This window comes from Petromyzon marinus, chromosome 26, assembly GCF_048934315.1.
Source record: "Petromyzon marinus isolate PM22_M1 ecotype Great Lakes invasive population chromosome 26, UKy_Petmar_22M1.pri1.0, whole genome shotgun sequence".
In the NCBI taxonomy this organism is placed as follows: Eukaryota; Metazoa; Chordata; class Hyperoartia; order Petromyzontiformes; family Petromyzontidae; genus Petromyzon; species Petromyzon marinus.
The window spans coordinates 6,603,812-6,610,477 of NC_133692.1; the positions used below are offsets into that span (position 1 = coordinate 6,603,812).

General features: G+C 49.5%; 1 long non-coding RNA gene across 2 annotated transcripts; it reads left to right on the forward strand.

Moving 5' to 3' along the window:
• The first annotated feature begins 452 nt into the window (after positions 1 to 452).
• LOC142929187 (uncharacterized) lies at positions 453 to 6,366 on the forward strand. Of its 2 annotated transcripts, none has more exons than XR_012945401.1 (2): positions 453 to 1,374; positions 2,942 to 6,366. It is a non-coding gene; the product is annotated as an uncharacterized LOC142929187 (long non-coding RNA). The 2 variants fall into 2 exon arrangements; XR_012945402.1 differs by having other exon boundaries at positions 2,950 to 6,366.
• The last annotated feature ends 300 nt before the right edge of the window (positions 6,367 to 6,666 follow it).

Here is a 6,666-nt window from a genome sequence, read left to right on the forward strand (position 1 = left end):
GAACGTTCCGATCTGGAAGGGAGGGGGCATTGGATCGTCGTGCGTGCCACGTAGCTGTCCTGCGTCCCACGTGTTCGCGGCGGCTACCAGCGCCGCCATCTGTTTTGGGAGATCTTTCGCTTGCCGGATAAATAAATGAGAATGGGTAGGCGGTGCGTATGCATGCACCACAAGTAGGGGTGCGGGGTGCTGCGGTGGGTGGAATTGAATGCGAGTGGAAACAAAAAAAGAAGAGAGAGGAGACGGAGAAAGATTCCGTCATTAATCCATCTCCAGAAGAACAGCTGACCCGAGGAACAGAGAGTGAGTGAGTGGAGGGAGGAGGCTGGGAGGAGTTTGTAGGGGTGAAGAGGGGACGATGAGGGAGGACGGGTTGATGAAGGGGGGGGGGGGAGGAGAGGGGAGGGGTTGGAGGGTGAGGAGGGGGTTGGAGGCTATAGGGGAAAGGGCGCCTATGGGAGTGCTGTGAGTGGATGTGGTTGTCGAGGCAATGTACCCATTACTCGATGCATCGATTGAAATAAATCCCCCAACGCTGCCGACTCACGCGCCATCAGACGACGCGTGGCAGAATTGAATGTTTCGTGATACGTACGTTGTATTAAATATATATATATAAAACGTCAGCGTTTAGCGGCGAAATGAAGTCCAGACACAGAGGCTTGACCCAACTCTCTCAGGCCGCGTTGACGAGACGAAGAGCTAAAAATGCAAAAAAATTGCTTTAATTAACACTGAGTCGCGAGGCTCATTTTCAAGAGGGTCTTGCTACGTAAAAATGTGTGGCCGTGCCTTCAAATTAACGAGCATTTGTTTGGGTTCATGCTGTTAGGACGCCGCAGAGCCCTGGAGATGAGGTGCATTGGCCGGGTGCCATTATAGTGGGAGGGTGGTGGACACAGCACCAACATCCAGCCCATGGAGTCCATCGCTGCATATCGCCATCTCCTGCCCAACAGAGACCCACGCTCGACATCGCAGCGCTGTGGCCCGATGCGAGATGCCACCCTCGCCCACTCACCCCATCGCCCGACCGAAATGGTTTCAGAGAAATAACGACGCATCGTTGGTGGGGCGCAGACATGTAACAGGCCGCCAGCGGGACAAAAACAACAACAACGACAACAACGACGACAAACAACGCGTTACCCTCGGGATGGGGCGCCAGGTCTGCCCGTCCGCAACTCAAAATCCGTATCTAGAGTGGAGGAATCTGATGAGCTACGATTCATTTTTTCTCCTTCACAGATGTCCACGACAACACGCGCCCCGCACTTTAGACGGCTCCTGTCCGGTCGCAACTCCCATCGGGCACCTCCTGGTCGGGCTCGTATCCCACCACCACCACCATCACCCTCTGCACCACCACCCCCCGTGAGTGGAATTGCCTGCCGCGTGTTAGCGACGACGACGACGATGATTACGAGTATGATTACGACGATGATTACGACGATGATTACGAGTATGATTACGACTATATTTACGAGTATGATTACGACGATGATTACGAGTATGATTACGACGATGATTACGAGTATGATTACGAGTATGATTACGACGATGATTACGAGTATGATTACGACGATGATTACGAGTATGATTACGAGTATGATTACGACGATGATTACGAGTATGATTACGACGATGATTACGAGTATGATTACGACGATGATTACGAGTATGATTACGAGTATGATTACGACGATGATTACGAGTATGATTACGAGTATGATTACGACGATGATTACGAGTATGATTACGACGATGATTACGAGTATATGTGTAAGCGGAGGGATTCGAGCGGGGTCCGTTTGGTACCGCGCCGCGCCCGCACCCCGGTCGCTAATTTGGAGACGGAGGGATTAGTGCTCGGAGAGACGAGCGAGTAATAGGGTGAGCTTTAGTGAGGGAGGGAGGGGGGTGAGGGGACTCGCTAACTGAGCGCTTCGCTGACAGACGAAGGGGTCAGGCGCTGTCGAGGGAGCGAGTTCCAAATCCCACGATAATCCGCTTATGCACGCAGTGTGTGTGTGTCAGTGGCGTGTGTGTGTGTCAGTGGCGTGTGTGTGTGTGTGTCAGTGGTGTGTGTGTGTCAGTGGCGTGTGTGTGTGTCAGTGGCGTGTGTGTGTGTGTAAGTGGCGTGTGTGTGTGTAAGTGGCGTGTGTGTGTGTGTGCGTCAGTGGGCCGTGTGTATGTGTGTCAGTGGGCCGTGTGTGTGTGTGTCAGTGGCGTGTGTGTGTGTCAGTGGGCCGTATGTGTGTGTCAGTGGGCCGTGTGTGTGTCAGTGGGACGTGTGTGTGTGTGTAAGTGGCGTGTGTGTGTGTGTCAGTGGGCCGTGTGTGTGTAAGTGGCGTGTGTGTAAGTGGCGTGTGTGTGTAAGTGGTGGGGAGCGGCAGTGTAGCGGTTAGCGCGCTGCGCTACGAACCTGGCGACCCGAGTTCAATTCCCGTTCACGGCCAACACCAGTGACGCTTATTTGAACCAGTCCTGGGCCTCCCCTAGGTCGACTCAGCCTAAAATGAGTACCTGGTGCGGTGTGTAAGCATCGCTATTGGAGAGACAAAGGCGGTCGGGCGTTGTGCTGACCACCTACCCCCTCGTGTACCGTTCTGGCCTCAGGTGCTCGATAACAGCACTTGCCCCAACAGTCTGTCCAGGCTATACGGGGAATATTTGTCTTTATTTTGTGTTTCTAAGTGGGGTGTCAGTGGGATGTGTGTGTGTATGTGTCCATGTTTGTGTTAGTCTTAAATAACTGGTGCGGTGTGTAAACATCAATATTTGGGAGATAAAGGCGGTTGTGCGTGGTTATGGCCATCCACCCCGTCGTGTGCTGTGCTGGCCTCAATCGCTACTCGTTAACTGCACTTGCCCCAACAGTCTATGAAAGGATATCCTGTCACGTGGAATATTTGTCTTTGTTATTTGTGTCGGTGGTGAGTGTGTCAGTGTGTGACGGACAGAAGGGGCTGGAGAAGAGGTTTGGCTGACGTGGTACAGGAGGATGTGGAGCCGAGTGGACTTGCCTATGACCCGTACCAGCGGTGTCAAGACCGGCCTCTGTGGAGGAGGAGGTTCGCGAAAGACGCTACCGGGCAGTTGGAGGCAGTCGCCCTCCACAGACAACGGAGGGCGGAGGAGCGACGCTCGGAGCGCTGGGCAGATGAAAGGCAGAAAATTGGCACAGCAGAGATAACAGGTGGTGCGCCTCTGCCAGTCACCTCAGTCAGGCAACCCATATAACATCTGTGTCTGTCCCGGGGAGTTACAGCCAGTGAGTCTCTCACACTTCAACATGATGGCTTCAAAGTGCACCTAGCCTGGCACACGCACTGTGGAGACGTCGCCGTGGCGAATTGCAGCTGCTCTTGTGTGTCTTGGGCACTCGCTAACGGCGCTTGTCCCAACAGTCTGTTAAAGTATAAGAATTGGTTTTACTCCTTACTGGCAATAAATCAAAAGTGTGAAGGTGTTTTAATACAAAACACAGTACCTTTTGCAAGGAATCCTGTCTGCATTCACCACACGTAGTGCTTGTGGTGAACATGCAAACAGACAAAAACACTCTGGTAATAGATACATTGTCTTTGAAACTGATTGGTTATATTTTTATTCTGGCAAGAAAGGTCCAAGTGTATTAAAGGATGCGCGGTCGATCTAAGTTTTTTTGTTTCATGGTGTGTGAGTACAGTATGCCAGTCTGGCAGAGATGACCTCCAAAACGAATTCCTGAGCGATGGTGGCGATTGTGTGAAGGCTGCTTTGGTGACATCAATAAACTTCTGTGGACCACGGAACATACTCTTCAGAATGAGCATGATGCGCTGCTGGTCCTCCCTTTTAAGAAACGGGACCTCAGTGATTGTAACAAAACGGATAACTTCCCAAATCTTTTTGCACGCTAAGGAGAAACATATTACAACTATTGTTGATGTTACCAGGTAAGGCACACTGAGCTATATAGCTATGTTTCAGAAGCGACTTAGACACACATGATAGCTCAACGAAGTGGCTTATCACGTGGACATTTATAGCACGTTGATTTTAAACGTGGAAGGAAGAACCGGAGGACCCGGATAAAAATCCACGTGACGACGGGGAGAGAGACATGCAAACACCAAATATACCCGTGTCAGGGTTGGGATCGAACCGACGACCTCCCATATACCAGGTGAGGTAGTTAACATCTCGGCAATGACAGTCCTGCAAGGAAGCTATGTTATCTGTATGTCTGCAGAGATGGAGGGAATTTCAACAGCAACTACATCTATACTTTACTGACCTGGTCAAGGCCAACGATACCACGAAGAGGCCAGGCATTTGTGTTTTTACTTGTGCTTTTGGGGTCCCTGACCTGCCCACGATCATTAAGGACCTTCATGATGTAGGGCAAGCCATGGTAAAGCTGCGTGGCCGGGAGGCTGAGCCATTTCCTGTTCACTTTGGGGTGCAATAGGGATGTCCTCTGGCCCCTACGCTATGAAACATTTATTTCGACAAGGTAGTTTAAGAAGCTTTCCATTACTACAGTGAGGGAAAAAAGTATTTGATCCCCTGCTGATTTTGTACGTTTGCCCACTGACGAAGAAATAATCAGTCTATAATTTTAATGTTAGGTTTATTTGAACAGTGAGAGACAGAATAACAACAAAAAATCCAGATAAACGCATGTCAAAAATGTTATAAATTGATTTGCATCTTCATGAGGGAAATAAGTATTTGACCCCTCTGCAAAACATGACTTAGTACTTGGTGGCAAAACCCTTGTTGGCAATCACAGAGGTCAGACGTTTCTTGTAGTTGGCCACCAGGTTTGCACACATCTCAGGAGGGATTTTGTCCCACTCCTCTTTGCAAATCTTCTCCAAGTCATTAAGGTTTCGAGGCTGACGTTTGGCAACTCGAACCTTCAGCTCCCTTCACATATTTTCTATGGAATTAAGGTCTGGAGACTGGCTAGGCCACTCCAGGACATTAATGTGCTTCTTCTTGAGCCACTCCTTTGTTGCCTTAGCCGTGTGTTTTGGGTCATTGTCGTGCTGGAATACCCATCCACGACCCATTTTCAATGCCCTGGCTGAGGGAAGGAGGTTCTCACCCAAGATTTGACGGTACATGGCCCCGTCCAGCGTACCTTTGATGCGGTGAAGTTGTCCTGTCCCCTTAGCAGAAAAACACTCTCAAAACCTAATGTTTCCACCTCCATGTTTGACGGTGGGGATGGTGTTTTTGGGGTCATAGGCAGCATTCCTCCTCCTCCAAACACGGCGAGTTGAGTTGATGCGAAAGAGCTCCATTTTGGTCTCATTTGACCACAACACTTTCACCCAGTTGTCCTCTGAATCATTCAGATGTTCATTGGCAAACTTCAGACGGGCATGCATATGTGGTTTCTTGAGCAGGGGGACCTTGCGGGCGCTGCAGGATTTCAGTCCTTCACGGCATAGTGTGTTACCAATTGTTTTCTTGGTAACTATGGTCCCAGCTGCCTTGAGATCATTGACAAGATCCTCCCGTGTAGTTCTGGGCTGATTCCTCACCGTTCTCATGATCATTGCAACTCCACGAGGTGAGATCTTGCATGAAGCCCCAGGCCGAGGGAGATTGACAGTTCTTTTGTGGTTCTTCCATTTGCGAATAATCGCACCAACTGTTGTCACCTTCTCACCAAACTGCTTGGCAATGGTCTTGTAGCCAATTCCAGCCTTGTGTAGGTCTACAATCTTGTCCCTGACATCCTTGGAGAGCTCTTTGGTCTTGGCCATAGTGGAGAGTTTTGAATCTGATTGATTGATTGCTTCTGTGGACAGGTGCCTTTTATACAGGTAACAAGCTGAGATTAGGAGCACTCCCTTTCAGAGTGTGCTCCTAATCTCAGCTCGTTACCTATATAAAAGACACCTGGGAGCCAGAACTCTTTCTGATTGAGTGGGGGTCAAATACTTATTTCCCTCATTAAAATGCAAATCAAGTTATTACATTTTTAACATGCATTTTTACGGATTTTTTGTTGTCAATCTGTCTCTCACTGTTCAAATAAACCTACCATTAAAATTATAGACTGATCATTTCTTTGTCAGTGGGCAAACGTACAAAATCAGCAGGGGATAAAATACTTTTTTCCCTCACTGTATACTGGAGGATTTTACATCTGGTGCAAATACAATGGGAGGCTGATCGATGACCATGTGCAGTCATGGGATGAACACCCATATTGGTCAACTAAGTTATGTATGCTGATGATCTGGTAATTGCTGCTCTCTCTGAGATGGTGTTGGAGACTGTTGAAACGTGAGCTTGTCACCGAAAGGTGGGGTCTTACCATCAGCCCCTTCAAAATAAAGCATCTGCCTGGTTACTTTGTAACATATTTGTGAGTGTGTTTGAGCGGGTTATGTGTGTCCGTGTGTGGGTGTGTGTCAGATGTGGGGAGCGGTAGTGTTGTGGTTAGCGTGCTCTACTACGAACCAGTCCTGGGCCTTCCAAAGGTCGACTCAGCCGCAAATAAGTACCTGGTGGGATGTGTGAACATCGCCACTCGGGACACGAAGGCGGCCGGGCGCGGTGCTGGCCACTCAGTTCCTCGTGTGCCGAGCCGGCCTTCATAGGTGCTCACAAAGAACATCTTCCCCAACAGTCTGTTAAGGCTAATCGGGGGATCTTTGT